This window comes from Macaca thibetana, chromosome 13 (assembly GCF_024542745.1).
Source record: "Macaca thibetana thibetana isolate TM-01 chromosome 13, ASM2454274v1, whole genome shotgun sequence".
NCBI classification, from domain to species: domain Eukaryota; kingdom Metazoa; phylum Chordata; class Mammalia; order Primates; family Cercopithecidae; genus Macaca; species Macaca thibetana.
Window position 1 is genome coordinate 80907815 of NC_065590.1, and position 15223 is coordinate 80923037.

Genomic DNA, 15223 nt, shown 5'->3' on the forward strand with positions numbered 1-15223 from the left:
TATTTTTATGGGAGAAGGAAAGGGTCACAGCGTAAGTCTAAAGATCAACCTCAAATCACAGAGTTAATCACAGCGGTTGTTTCATTGGCACATACTCATCCAGAGTCCAAATCGCCAGGATAATCACTGACTCATCCTTCACTCTCAATCACCTTTTACATTACAGTGTTTCAGTAGAGAAATTTATATTGCTTACATGTCCTCACTTATTGCAGGATCAGTAAAATGCACACTGCATGCATTCAAACACTAACCACACACCTTCTCAACCTCCTTCATCCCTCTCATCTTAGAGGAATCTGTGTTTCCTCTTGATACCATTACGATACATTTACTAGCTGTTAGAGCTTGGGCAAGTTACTTAATATCTCTGCCTTAGTTTCTTCACCTGTAAAATGAAGATGATAGTCCTTACCTCAAGGGATTGTCATAAGCATTAGATAAGTGAAGGGAGCTTATTCCCCAGTTACTGAGCTATTTAATAAGAATGTAAAGGAAATTTTAAAGGACATACATAAACATGTAAAACTTTAAGGGTCATGTTGATAACTTATTCACTCCACACATACACTGCTAGGTATGGGGGAGAACGGATACAAAACTGGTAACAGACAAGTCTTGAACTAGGTAATATTAGCCTAGTTCAAACCCTCCTTGAGGGTTCACAGTATTACCTGGGCGATTATTACCTAATTCATCCATCTGAAATTTACATATTATACTAGTCACACACTTGAAAAAGTTTTTCTTTTTTTTTTTTTTCTTTTTTTTTGAGATGGAGTGGCTCTGTCACCCAGGCTAGAGTGCAGTGGCGCGATCTCAGCTCACTGCAACCTCCGCCTCCCGAGTTCAACCAATTTTCCTGCCTCAGCCTCCTGAGTAACTGGGATTACAGGCGCGCACCACCACACCTGGCTAATTTTTGTATTTTTAGTAGAGATGGGGTTTCACCATGTCGGCCAGGCTGGTCTTGAACTCCTGATCTCAGGTGATCCACCTGTCTCAGCCTCCCAAAGTGCTGGGATTACAGGCGTAAGCCACCGGGCCCAGCCAGCTTTGCTTATATTTTCTATGTATGCTCAGTATGTATACAAAATAAGTAGTAATCATTTGAGTATCTGATTTTTAAAACTCATAATTAAAGATAAAAATTTCTTTCTGAATAAGTTTTGTGAATATGCAAGAAATACATCAGTGTTTCAAGACTTAAAAGTGTGATGGAACAAAGAAGTAAATAAATAGAAAATGTTTAAAATACCGTTAGCAAAGAGTCAACCAGTAAGCCTAATGTTTATTCAAAAGACTCCATGTCTGAGGTTCTTCCATTTCTCCAACCCATCCTGACTAAAATGAAATTAATTGGACAAAAGATCTGAGACAGTAGTAAGAAATGACAATGGGCTGGCCAGGCGTGTGGCTCATGCCTATAATTCCAGAACTTTGGGAGGCTGAGGATCATCTGAGGTCATGAGTTCGAGACCAGCCTAGCTGACACAGTGAAACTCCATCTCTACTAAAAACACAAAAACAAATTAGTCAGGTGTGGTTGCACACACCTGTAATCCCAGCTACTTGGGAGGCTGAGACAGGAGACTCACTTGTACCCGGGAGGCAGAGGCTGCAGGGAGCCGAGATTGTGCCACTGAACTCCAGCCTGGGCTACAAAGCAAGACTCCATCTCAAAAACAAAAAAAAAGAAATGATGATGGGCAATGTGGTTTGCTGCTAATGGCCAGAGGTAGAAACTCTAAAGCTGCATCCAGCCTCTCAGCAGAAGCCCACTTTAATAAGCACAGCAGTCGCCTACTTACCCAAGGTTTCATTTTAACCATAGCCAACCAGGGTCGGAAAATAGGTGAGTACAGTACATACAGACGTTTCGAGAGAGAGAGAGACCAAATTCACATAACTTTTATTACAGTACATTGTTATAGCTGTTCTATTTTTAGTTGTTGTTAATCACTCACTGTGCCTAAACTTTATCACAGGTGTGTATGTATAGGAAAAAACAGTATATACAGTCACCCCTCGGTATCTGCAGGGAATTGGCCCCAGGACTCTCTGTGGATGCTCAACTCCCTTATATAAAATGGCACAGTATTTGTCTATAACCTACACACATCCTCCCATATATTTTTTGAGACAGAGTCTTGCTCTGTTGCCCAGACTGGAGTGCAATGGCGCGATCTCGGCTCACTGCAAGCTCTGCCTCCCAGGTTCATGCCATTCACCTGCCTCAGCCTCCTGAGTAGCTGGGACTACAGGTGCCCACCACCACACCTGGCTAATTTTTTGTATTTTTAGTAGTGACAGAGTTTCACCATGTTAGCCAGGATGGTCTCAATCTCCTGACCTCGTGATCCACCTGCCTCGGCCTCCCAAAGTGCTGGGATTACAGGTGTGAGCCACCACGCTGGGTCATCTACTTTAAAAAATCTCAGCTTACTTATAATATCTAATACAATGTAAATACTATGTAAATAATTGTTATATTGCATTGTCTTTTTATTTGTATCTTTTGCTGTATTGTTATTTATTTATTTATTTTTTAACATTTTCAATCCACAGTTGGTTGAATCTATAGATGTGGAACCTGTGGATACAGAGAACCTACTGTACAGGGTTTGGTACTGTCCTTGGTTTGGGGCATCCACTGGGGGTCTTGGACTGTATCTCCCATGGGTAAGCGGGGGGCAATTTTATTAGCGTTCTTATTAAACATGTACTAAACATACAACTTTCACTTGTAGGATGGTCTACAGTTTTTCTTTTGTTGTTGTTTGTTTTTTTGAGATGGAGTCTCACACTGTCACCCGGGCTAGAGTGCAATGGTGTGATCTCGGCTCACTGCAACCTCCACCTCCCGGGTTCAAGCGATTCTCCTGTCTCAGCCTCCCGAATAGACGGGATTACAGGTGCCCGCCACCATGCCTGGCTAATTTTTTGTATTTTCAGTAGAGACACGGTTTCACCATGTTGGTCAGGCTGGTCTCGAACTCCTGACCTCATGATCCACCAGTCTTGAGCTCCCATAGTGCTGGGATTACAGGCGTGACCCACCGTGCCCGGCCAGGATGGTCTGCAGTTTACAAAGCTTTTCCATAATAGATATCACTCCATCAGAGCCTGTGCAGAATGAAAGAGTTCTGAACTGACAGGACTGCCTGAATTTAAGTCTTCAGACCTGAGGACCAGGAACCAATATGAACCCCTACAGGCTGCCAATGACAAGGTAGAAGGGACCTACATTCCTCTACTTCACAAAAGTCTGCACCCAGAACCATGAAATACAGCCAGCAGGGCAAATAAAATGAAAAATCACCCCTTTCAAGTCCACCATCCATCAGAAAGCACAGAAGTTATAAGTTCAGATCAGAAGAAAACTGTTTCAGATATCACATGAATACCTAATATAGTGCACAAAGTAACTGTTCAATGTTCTTAATTCAACTATTTGCTCATTTTCATTCAGCAGCTTTCCATAATTTAACTTTTATCTAAAAGAATTCTTTAAGGAATGCTATTTTAACTTGAAAAGTTTCTCTTTTAAAATTCTGAAGCTTTAACGTGAAATTTCAACTTCAGGAGACCAGGAGAAGTATGATACAAGAAGGTCAGTTTACCTAATTGGATTTCAATTATTTGACATTCATTAACAGCTGATGAGTTCAAACAGGAAGAAAGATTAATAGATTACAGAAGGCAGCAAAACTCTGTGCTCTCGCCTTACACACCTGAGTATTTTTCAAGGTCACATACCACTCACGATAAACAAAGAAACTCTAAACTGTTTTATGAACCCACAGGAAGAAGAACGACTTAAACCTTCCACATTCATGAAAAAAATAAAATGCAAACTTTTAAAGGTGCTAGACTAGATTTGGGTTTGTTAATGTTTGTTAAAGGTATTATTTTCCATGGGAGTGACGTTTTGGCCAACACCAGGAAACCTGAACCAGGTAGATAATCCAGTTAAGACCTGGCATGACTTGCTTGGCTCTACAATCTATCGGGCTAGGGTAAGCTAGAGCCCTCAAAACTGCTTGAGGACCACAGGCTGGGTTTGATAGACTCGTTCCATGGAAAACCTCAGAACTCAGAGATGCCTTAACCTTATACACCATTGTATATCTGACCCTCATCTAGGAGAAGAGGTAAAACAGTCATCAGGCCTCAGATCACCAAAAAAAACAAAACAAACTACAAAAAAACTCACCAACTCATTACTTCGAGAAGCAACCCAATTCAAAGTTACAACAACTTTTCCATACACTAACAAAATCCTCCCCTGCCCTATATCATCTATCCTGTGTTTTCATTTTGCTCTACAAAGTTAAGCAGTCTAATTTTTCTTTTTTTGAGACAGAGTCTCACTCTGTCACCCAAGCTGGAGTGCAGTGGTGTGATCTCAGCTCACTGCAACCTCTGCCTCCCGGGTTCAAACAACTCCTGCCTCAGCCTCTTGGGTAGCTGGGATTACAGGCACCCACCACTACATCTGGATAATTTTTGTATTTTTAGTAGAGTCGCGGTTTCACCATGTTAGTCAGGCTGGTCTCGAACTCCTGAGCTCAGGTGATCCACCCACCTCGGCCTCCCAAAGTTCTAAGATTACAGGCAAGAACCACTACACCAGACCTAACTTTTCTTCTAAACTACAGTCTTTCAAATATTTGAAGACAGCTCTCCCTGTCACATCTAAATCTTTTCATCATCTGTTCCTATACTCCTTTTGCCACTGCTTTTTGCCATGGTTTCAGTCTCCTTCATCACCTAGGTCTAGTTCAGTACACCAGGGGTTGGAGAGCTTTTTCTGTAAAGGTCTAGATAGTAAATATTTGAGGCTTTGCAGGCCATATGGTCTTTGCAACAAATACACAACACTTGAAACAGGAAAGCAGTCACAGAAAATATGTAAGCAAATGGGTCTGGCAGTGTTTTAATAAAACTTTATTCACAAAAACAGGCAGACTGGGGGCTTCAGTTTGACAACCCCTGCTTCAAACAATCCAATTTATTGTTAAATCAACACAAACATGTGGTCTAGGGCAAAAGGAGCATTTCAAGTGGTATATGAGTAGGAAGCAGAACATGACTATAAGCCCCTCTTCCTTGATAACTTATGCTGCTCAAGATATTATTAATTCCCGGGACAACTAAATCACACTGCAGTCACCTGAACCCCCTCAGGCCTTTCTCACATGGACTGCAAAGTCATTTTTCTCTATGCTAATATGAGGTTGACTCCTGGAACACAGGTGCGACACTGCATCTAAAGTTTTAACATTTCATCTTGCTAGAGTCAACTCATTTCTGCCCTCTCCAGATTTCTTCTGATCCTGGCTTAGTTATCCAAGGAAACAGCTATTCCTCCCAAAACTCTCAGCATATAAATCTGGTCATGCTAATAATGCTTTCACTTAAGTCTATAAAAATGCCAATCAAGGTAGACCTTCTAAACATTTCCCTCAAGACTGCTATTACGGACCGGGCATCGTGGCTCATGCTTGTAATCCCAGTGCCTTGGGAGGCTGAGGTGGGGTGGGGGAATCACTTGAGCCCAGGAGTTTGGGACCAGTCTGGGCTATAAAAGGTTTTTTTTTGTTTTGTTTTTTGGGTTTTTTTTGAAACGGAGTCTCGCTCTGTCGCCAGGCTGGAGTGCAGTGCAACCTCCGCCTCCCAAGTTCAAGCAATTCTCCTGCCTCAGTCTCTCGAGTAGCTGGGATTACAGGTGCGTGCCACCATGCCGGGCTAATTTTTGTATTCTTACTAGAGACGGGGTTTCACCGTGTTGGCCAGGATAATCTTGAACTCCTGGCCTCAAGGGATCCTCCTGTCTTGGGCTCCCAAAGTGCTGGGATTACAGGCCTGAGCCACCGCACCCCACTGAAACTGGATAATTTATAAAGAAAAAGAGGTTTAATGGACTCATGGTTCCATGTGGCTGGGGAGGCCTCATAATCACGGTGGAAAGCAAAAGGCACATCTTACATGGCGACAGGCAAAAAGAGAATAAGAGCCAAGCGAAAGGAGTTTCCCCTTTTATAAAACCATCAGATCTCATGAGACTCATTCTCTTCCACAAAAACAGTATGGAGGAAACCGCCCCCGTGATTCAATTTCTCCCACCGGGTCCCTCCCACAGTTCGTGGGAATTATGGGAGCTACAATTAAAGGTGAGATTTGGGTGGGGACATAGCCAAAGCATATCAGCAAAAAGCAAGACACTGCTCCCCATACCCCTTAAAAAATAACCACATGTACACAATTTGTGATAAATATTATAAAGGGAATTATCAGAGTATTATGCAAGAAGAGGACAGACAAGAGGACAGAAACACAAGGAAGAAGGCCACATGAAGAGGGAGGTCAAGATTGGCGTTCCGCTGCCACAGGCCCAGGCAGGCCAGGAGCTACTGGAAGCTGAAAGGGGCAAGGAAGGATTCTCGCCTAGAGCTTTTGAGGGTGTGTGGCTCTGCCAATACCTTGCTTTTCTACACTTCTAGCCTCTGTAACTAGGAGAGAATTACAATTCTGTTATTTAAAGCCACTCAGTGTGCGGTAATTTTTATGGCAGCCTTAGGAGGCAAGTAAAGATGGTAACCAGCTCCCAAAAAAGAAGAGAACAAGTGGAGCAGGAAGTATGCCTAGTCAGAGTGGTCAGAGGCAGCTTCTAACGGGCGACATTTAAGCTGAGTCCTAGATGAGAAGGCAGTCAAGTAAAGAATGTATGAGACATAATAGTGAGTGAAAGGTAGATGCTAAAGACAATGTGCTTTCATATATTCCACTTATATGAAGTTCAAAAACAGAATTGATTTATGGCAAGAGAAGTCCGAACACTAGTCTGGTGAGAGGGACTGATGGGGACCTTCTGAGGCACTAGAAATAATTCTGTATCTTGAGCTGGGTCGTGGTTACACGGGTATATACATATGTAACAATGCATTAAATTATACACTTAAGATCTTAATGTATTGCAGTATTTATATGTAATTTATACCTAAAAAGGAAAAAAGAGAGAAAATAAAGAAAGACTCTATGACTCACGTGTGTGTGTGTGGAGGTGGGGATGTAATACATGCCAAGAAACACCTTTGAGGCAGGAAACAATAACACATACAAAGACCACTAACAGAAGAGTTGGAAATGCTGAAGGAAGGCCAATGTAGCTCCAGCATCGTATAGAAGGGCGATATGAAGAGACTAGAGAGGTGGGCAGACATCACCTGGCAGGACCACAGGGAGTTGGATTTTATTCTAAGAACAACAAACGTCCTGATTTACATCTTAAGAGGAGCATTCTGATCATGGTGTAGAAAATAGATTTGAAGGGAGTAAAGTACAAACTAGAGACCAGTCAGAAACTAGTATAATTTATCAGGCAAGTGACAATTATGGGTTAGTCTAGGAGCAATACAATGACTTGTAAAATACTTTCTAAATATGCTGTGAAGAAGTGTCCATTTTTGATAGATTAGAAATGAATCCCCCTTAATTTAAGAAGGAAATTGGCTCTAACATAAGGAAAACTATGAAAACACCTTCTTGGACCTAAAAGTATGTCCTTTATACATGTATTTAAATCCCTTCTATGTACCAGTAAGAAAACTGAACTGACACACCTTTGCACTAAATACTGAGCTCTGGACAACTTAGTAATCACACTGAGTCCACTGCCCCAAGTAATGCTCTACTATCTACTAACCAGGCATAGTAGTACATGCCTGTAGTCCCAGTTACTCAGGAGGCTGAAGTGGGAGGATCACTTGAACTCAGGAGTTTGAGGCTACAATGAGCTATGACATGTCACTGTACTTCAGCCTGGGCAACAGAGGGAAATCTTATCTCTAATTAAAACAAAACATCACTAAACTTAAAATGCAAAAAAAGTAGGGTGGGAGGAGGGATAAATTAACCCTAGGACAGAAATAAAGTTTCTTAATGTACTTTTAATCAGTACAAGACGTGAGGACAGGAATGCTGGCTCACCCAGGCAAGGGGGCTCACGCCAATAATGCCAGCATTATTGGCTGAGATAGGAAGACAGCTTGAGCCCAGAGCTTCGAGACCAGCCTGGGCAACATGCAGAAACCCCATCTCTACAAAATAATACAAAAATGAGCCAGGTGTGGTGCCGTATGCCTGTAGTGCCAGCTACTTGAGAGGCTGAAGTGAGAGGATCACCTGAGCCTGGGGAGGTTGAGGCTACAGTGAGCCGTGATCGTGCCACTGCACTCCAGCCTAGGCAACAGAGCAAGACACCGTCTCAAAAAAAAAAAAAAAAGAGAGAGAGAGACTTGAAGAACTACGCCCACAGAGAACATGACTCATTGAGCAAGGAGATCTAATTTCAGTGATTACTGTCGTTTACATCTAACAAGTCGGAGAGAAGAGGGTGGCAATAGGAGACTGGAGAATTAGAGCAATGAGACAAATACAAGCAAGTCATGATGACAAACAGGTTTGCTTGCTAGACTTTAAGTAAGCTCTAACAAGATGAGAAGATAAGGCAAAAGGAGGGGTCATTTAGTGAAGGAATTTGAAATCTTTGCTGAGGAATTTGGATATCAAACACATGGAAGCCACTGCAGACTCTTAAATAGGGTGCAGTATTTGAGAAAAATTATTTATTGTCTCTTGTGCTATTACATATGATTAAAAAGATGAAGAAATCTGAAGCCAAAGACTATCTGTGAGACCCAAGCTAGACAGACTCCTCATTACTCTTTCCAACTGTCCATTACGATGCCACCCTTAATCTCTTGGTATAACCTCCAGGGATGTGTATAAATGTGGATATGTTATATGCTAGCCAATGTTCATTTGTGCAGGGAATCACAAATGTCAAGTGTTATTTTTTATATACTCTGCATTTACACAGCACTATGTGCCAGGCACTTTATAACTTTTAACTCATTCAGTTTTCAGAATTATCCTATGGGGTAGGTACTACTCCATTTCACAGATGAGGAAACCTGGTTAGATTAAGTTACCTGCTAAGTATCACACAGCTGGTATGTGGAAACTTTTTAACTTAATATTAGTCCGAAAGCTAATTATTTAATCAAAAGCCCTTTATCTCAATTAGAGCTAATCATAAATGAAATGGTCTTTATACTCAACTAAATGCAAGACTAGTAAATTCAGGCCCACTTGCCCCTACTAATAATTTTAAACCAGGGAAAGAGTAAACACTACATTTTCCCCATCTGCATACATTAGATACACATCCAATTAAGCATGTCATTGAAGGTCTTTATTCTAATGTTCATATATCTTATACAAAAACAGCCAGTACCGCCAGGCACGGTGGCTCAGGTCTGTAATCCCAGCACTTTGGGAGGCCGAGGCAGGCAGATCACGAGGTCAGGAGATCGAGACCATCCTAGCTAACACAGTGAAACCCCGTCTCTACTAAAAAAAAAAAAAAAAAAAAAAAAAACAAAACATTAGCTAGGTGTAGTGGTGGGCGCCTGTAGTCCCAGCTAATCGGGAGGCTAAGGCAGGAGAATGGCATGAATCCAAGAGGCGGAGCTTGCAATGAGCCGAGATCGCACCACTGCACTCCAGCCTGGGTGACAGAGCAAGACTCAGTCTCAAAACAAAAAAACAAACAAACAAACAGCCAGTACCTACAAGGCAGAGTTTATACTTCATTCTTAGTTTTGAGAGGCAGAATAGCATGATGAACATGGACTCCAGACTGATTGCCTGAGTTCAAATCTCAGCTCCACCACTTACTAGCTGTGGGACCCTGAGCAAGTTAGATTTTCAGTGTCTCCGTGAAACAGGGAAAATAGTACCTCTATCTCAGATGGCAGTTGTGAATATTAAATGAGATAATACACATAAAGCACTTAAAGCACTGCCTGGCACAGAGTATACAATATATAAATGTTTGCTATCATTATTATTGTTATTCAGTATTTATGATGATATTGCTTTCCCTCACTGAGCTCCCAAGGCTCAGCCTGGTCACTTACATACCCGCCACTTCCTTGTGCTTTTAATGTACCAGGGCCTTGTCAGTCTCTGTGCCTTGGTTCCCATGGGTGTCTTTGAATTGAACACCTTTCCCCAAGTTTCCCTTATGCAGTAGGCAAACTCTTATTTAGCAAAGAATTTCTTAATATTTAAGCACTACAGCAGTTAGAGAAACAAGCCATCATCAGTGAACTGTTATTTCAGAAGGTAGTAAAAGATCCAATTCAAGATGTTTTCTCCAAATAGCACCTAAAAATGTAGTAGCCATCTTCTTACCACTGAATCTCTCCCCCTCACTCCGCAGACGTTTTCCACCCATCTTTCTTGTCTCTGCCAACTGCAGAAATAATTCTTTCTGCCAGACATGTGTAAATCACTATCTAAGACAACTAGAATACATTTCAAGCCTTATTAATGTACTTACAGGAAAGAGAGGGCAGTTCCCCAAATCTAGTCAAGGTGACCAAGATACAATTAAAGATAAGTTATGCTTCAATCAACTGTAATGGATCCAGGCAATGCCATAATTAACATATTGTATTGTAGTCAGCTTGTAGTCATAATAAACGAAAATCAAAAGATCAAGAATTTCTCATGCTGTTTCTATTGAGGCTCTAAAAGGAAAAGTGTTTGTATCTTTGAAATCTTTACAGAAATATCCTCTAATAGAGGGCAACTCATTCACAAATGAGATTTATTTACAAGTTTTCTTTAATTCCAAGTCCATAAGCCACACTTTCATGTGGTTCCATCCAAGAGAAGTGACCTGTGCAAAACACTATTGTATTTTTTAAAAAATTATATATATAAAACAGTATGCTGTTTCATAAAACCCTGCCTCAGTGACTACCACCTCTATCCACCCAGTCATCCTACCAGAACCTGAGTCATCCCAGACTCCTCCCCATCTTTTATGTGGCCCTCTATACCACCTCCAGCTAGTCAGTCACCATGTTCTGCCAACCCTGTATCTTCAAATCAAGGATCACAGGGATCTGGCAGGTAAGTTGAACAAAGCATTCCTGCATAAAGCATATGCACTGGTAGAGAAACGGCAAATTAGAGAGCAAATAAAAACAGGGCAAGCACTATTCAGCATCAGCTGATTCTTGTCAAGAGGAAGTTCAGGGCCAGTATTGTCCAATATTCTGTTTTCTTCAAGAGAATTCAGAAATCTGGACTTTTATGAGAAAGACACTATTTATTATTATTATTATTTTTATTATTATTATTATTATTATTATTAAGACGGAGTCTCGCTCTGTCACCCATGCTGGAGTGCAGTGGCACTATCTTGGCTCACTGCAACCTCCACCTCAAGGATTCAAGCGATTCTCCTGCCTCAGCCTCCCAAGTAGCTGGGATTACAGGCACACACCACCACGCCCAGCTAATTTTTGTATTTTTAGTAGAGATGGGGTTTCACCCTGTTGGCCAGGGTGGTCTCGAACTCCTGACCTCGTGATCCACCTGCCTCAGCCTCCCAAAGTAACTGAGATTACAGACGTGAGCCACCGGGCCCGGCTAGAGATACCAATTTTTGAAACAAAGCAAGTGTGGGCCAAATTAAACGTAACTGTTGGCTACATTCAGTGTGCAGGTTAACCTGTTTTGACGTCTATCTTTAGAATCCCCACTCCTTCCTTTCTATCCCCACCCCTTAGTTCAGGTCTTTGACATTTCTTAACCTAGTTTTATGCAGAAGCATCATCCTAAAAGGCCTCCAGATCACCTCTAGCTCTCTCCATCTTCTACACACTGCCAGGGTGAGCTTCCTAAAATTGAAATGTGATCCTGTCTAGATTTCAATTTTAAACAGTGGCTCCCCAAAACCTATAGCACTATAATGTGCCTAAGAACCACTTGAGATATTTGGCTTTTTTTTCTTTTCTGAGACAGGGTCTCACTCTGTCATCTAAGCCAGAGTGCAGTGGCATGATCTCAGCTCACTGCAACCTTGACTTCCTGGGCTTCAGCAATCCTCCCACCTCAGCCTCCAGAGTAGCTGGGAACAGGCACGTGCCATCACGCCCGGCTGATTTTTGTATTTTTGGTGAAACTGGGTTTCACCATATTGTCCAGGCTGGTCTCAAACCACTGGGCGCAAGCAATCCACCTGCCTCGGGCTCCCAAAGTGCTGGAATTACAGGCCTAAGCCACTGCACCTGGCCTGAGGTATTTGTTAAACATGGAAATAACAGCAATCTATCCAGAGTGTATCTCCCAAAGACAGCCACGAATTTGCTAAACACCTCCCGAAGTGATTCTGATGCCAGCAGTCCTTGAACCACACAGTGATCTACACTATCAAATCCAGAAGTCCTTTACATCGAATCATCCCCCTCTGAGAGCACCCCACCTCACTCTCCAGTCTCATCTCCTGCCACTTCACCATTATGTCTAAACACCTTACCTAACTTCTTGTGGTTCCCAGAAAATACCCTGAGGCCTTCATCACTTTACACTCCATTGCTCTCTTGTTCCATAAGGCCTTTCTCCCTCTTAACCTGGTAGTACAGTCTCTGATTTATGACAGTTTCACTCATCATTTTTCAACTTTACAATGGTGCAACGGTAACATGCATTTGGTTGAAAGTGGTATGACATTCTCTCGAAATTCTGGGCAGCACAGCGAGCCACAGCTCCTAGTCAGTCATGCCATCACAAGGGTGAACAGGCCAGGTGCGGTGGCTCATGCCTGTAATCTCAACACTTTGGGAGGCCGAGGCAGGCAGATCACCTGAAGTCCGGAGTTCAACACCAACCTGGCCGACATGGCGAAACCCGTCTCTACTAAAAACACAAAAATTAGCCGGGTGTGGTGGTGCATGCCTGTAATCCTAGCTACTCTGGAGGCTGAGGCACGAAAATTGCTTGAAGGAGGTGGAGGTGGCAGTGAGCCGAGATTGCGCCGCTGCACTCCAGCCTGGGTGACAGAGTGAAACCCTGTCTCAAAAAAAAAAACAAAAACCTGTGAACAACCGATTCTCTACTGCACTGCCAGATGATTTTGCTCAAGTGCAGGTGAATTACTCTAAGTGTTCTGAGCACATTTAAGGTAGGCTAGGCTAAGCTATGATGTTCAGTAGGTTACGTGTATTAAATGTATTTTCAACTACAATAGGTCTATCAGGAACAGAAACCCATCATAAATGGAGCAGCACTCTCTCTCTCTCCTTCTCTCTATATAATATAAATATATATATTCATCTCTCTAGACTGAGCTTTGCCTTCACCTCCATCCCCTGAAGGCTCTCTCAACTCTAGCTCCCACTGCCTGGAAGTTGCCTCCTCTCGTCTTCCACAGGACCCAGCACTTGCCTAACTGGACTTACTAACTTTTCATAACTGTTCATTTACATGTTCACATGCCACCAAACTGAGTTCTTTGAAGAAAAGAATTTCAGCTTAGCTTAATTTTGCAGCCCAAATGCTATGCCTGACACTAAGTAGACCCTCAATAAATGCTTGGTGAATAAACAAAATCAAACCGTATGATGGCCAGGCACGGTGAATAAATAAAATCAAACCGTATGATGGCCAGGCACGGTGGCTCGCGCCTACAATCCCAGCACTTTGTGAGGCCAAGGGAGGAAAATCACCTGAGGAATTCAAGGCTGCAGTAAGCTATGATCGCACCACTGCACTCTAGCCTGGGAGACAAAGCAAGACCCTGTCTCTAAAAAAAGATAAGAATAAAAATACTTTTTTATGAAATCTGCAGGAACTAGTAAGGTTAAAGGCCAGATTCTGGTTCTTTAGCATTACCATTAAGATGCAAACACAGTCTCTCTTTACCACCTCTTAATTGTAATACTAATAAATTCATAATTATCATGATTCCTATAATCAGGATGCTGTTGTTGAAAGCCAATTACCATAATAGCAGAAACCAAGTCATCACAAAACTATACATATATTTATACACACATACTCATTATTATTATTATTATTATTATTATTATTTTTTTGAGTCAGGGTCTTTCTCTGTTGCTCAGGCTGCAACATAGTGGCACAATCATAGCTCACTGCAGCCCAGCTTCCAGACTCAAGTGATCATCTCACCTCAGCCTCCCAAGTAACTAGGACCACAGGCACGTGCTACCATGCCTGGCTAATTGTGTGTGTGTGTGTGTGTGTGTGTATGTGTGTGTGATGAGGTCTCACTATGTTGCCCAACTTCTATCTTCAAGCCATCCTCCACCTCAGCCTCCAGAAGTGCTGGGATTACAGGCATGAGACACTGTGCCCAGACAAATTACCTTCTTGAACAAACCAAACAAAATATTTCACAGAACACTTCCTCCCTGAGGCAAAATGATACAATTTGAAAGTAGCTGCTACACTATCAATTAAAAATTTGCCTTCCCAAGGTTAGATGAGCAAACCAGGACAAAAAAAAAAAAAAACCTTGCAGTTTCACCCTTAGATAAGTGGGGAAAAATCCCTCAACTATAAAGACCTGTCCAAGGGCCCGGCGCGGTGGCTCACGCCTGTAATCCCAACACTTTGGGAGGCCGAGGTGGGTGGATCACCTGAGGTCAGGAGTTCAAGACCAGCCTGGCCAATGTGTGTGGAACCCTGTCTCAACTAAAAATACAAAAATTAGCCAGGCGTGGTGGCAGGTGCCTGTAATCCCAGCTATGCGGGAGGCTGAGGCAGGAGAACTGCTTGAACCCGGGAGGTGGAGGCTGCAGTGAGCTGAGATCACACCACTGCACTCCAGCCTGGGCAACAAAAGCAAAACTCCATCCAAAAAAAAAAAACCGGGTGTGGTGGCTCATGCCTGTAATCTCAGCACTTTGGGAGGCCAGGACAGATCACCTGAGGTTGGGAGTTCGAGACCAGCCAGACCAACATGGAGAAACCCAGTCTCTACTAATACACAGTTAGCCAGGTAAGGTGGTGCATGCCTGTAATCCCAGCTACTCGGGAGGCTGAGACAGGAGAATCACTTGAACCCAGGAGGCAGAGGTTTTGGTGAGCCGAGATCGCGCCATTGCACTCCAGCCTGGGCAACAAGAGCAAAACTCCATCTCAAAAAACAAAACAAAAAAAAACCTGTCCAAAACAAAGGATGGGTAGAGGGCAAAAATAAGGTTGAAATCCTTCAGTATAATTCTCTGAAGTTACCTTAGTTAATAAGAAACAAAGAACAATGGTAATGGTAGTTAAACCTGGTATCTTTACATTTAAAATACAAAAGCACCCTTTCAATATCCATAGAGCTCCTTTT

At 42.5% G+C, this 15223-nt stretch overlaps 2 protein-coding genes across 2 annotated transcripts in view; both read right to left on the reverse strand.

Moving 5' to 3' along the window:
- Window positions 1-15223, reverse strand: part of DRC1 (dynein regulatory complex subunit 1) — a 265623-nt gene that overhangs the window by 92610 nt on the left and 157790 nt on the right. The gene's annotated exons all lie outside the window — the stretch shown is intronic.
- SELENOI (selenoprotein I) overlaps window positions 1-15223 on the reverse strand; it is a 45615-nt gene that overhangs the window by 27668 nt on the left and 2724 nt on the right. The gene's annotated exons all lie outside the window — the stretch shown is intronic.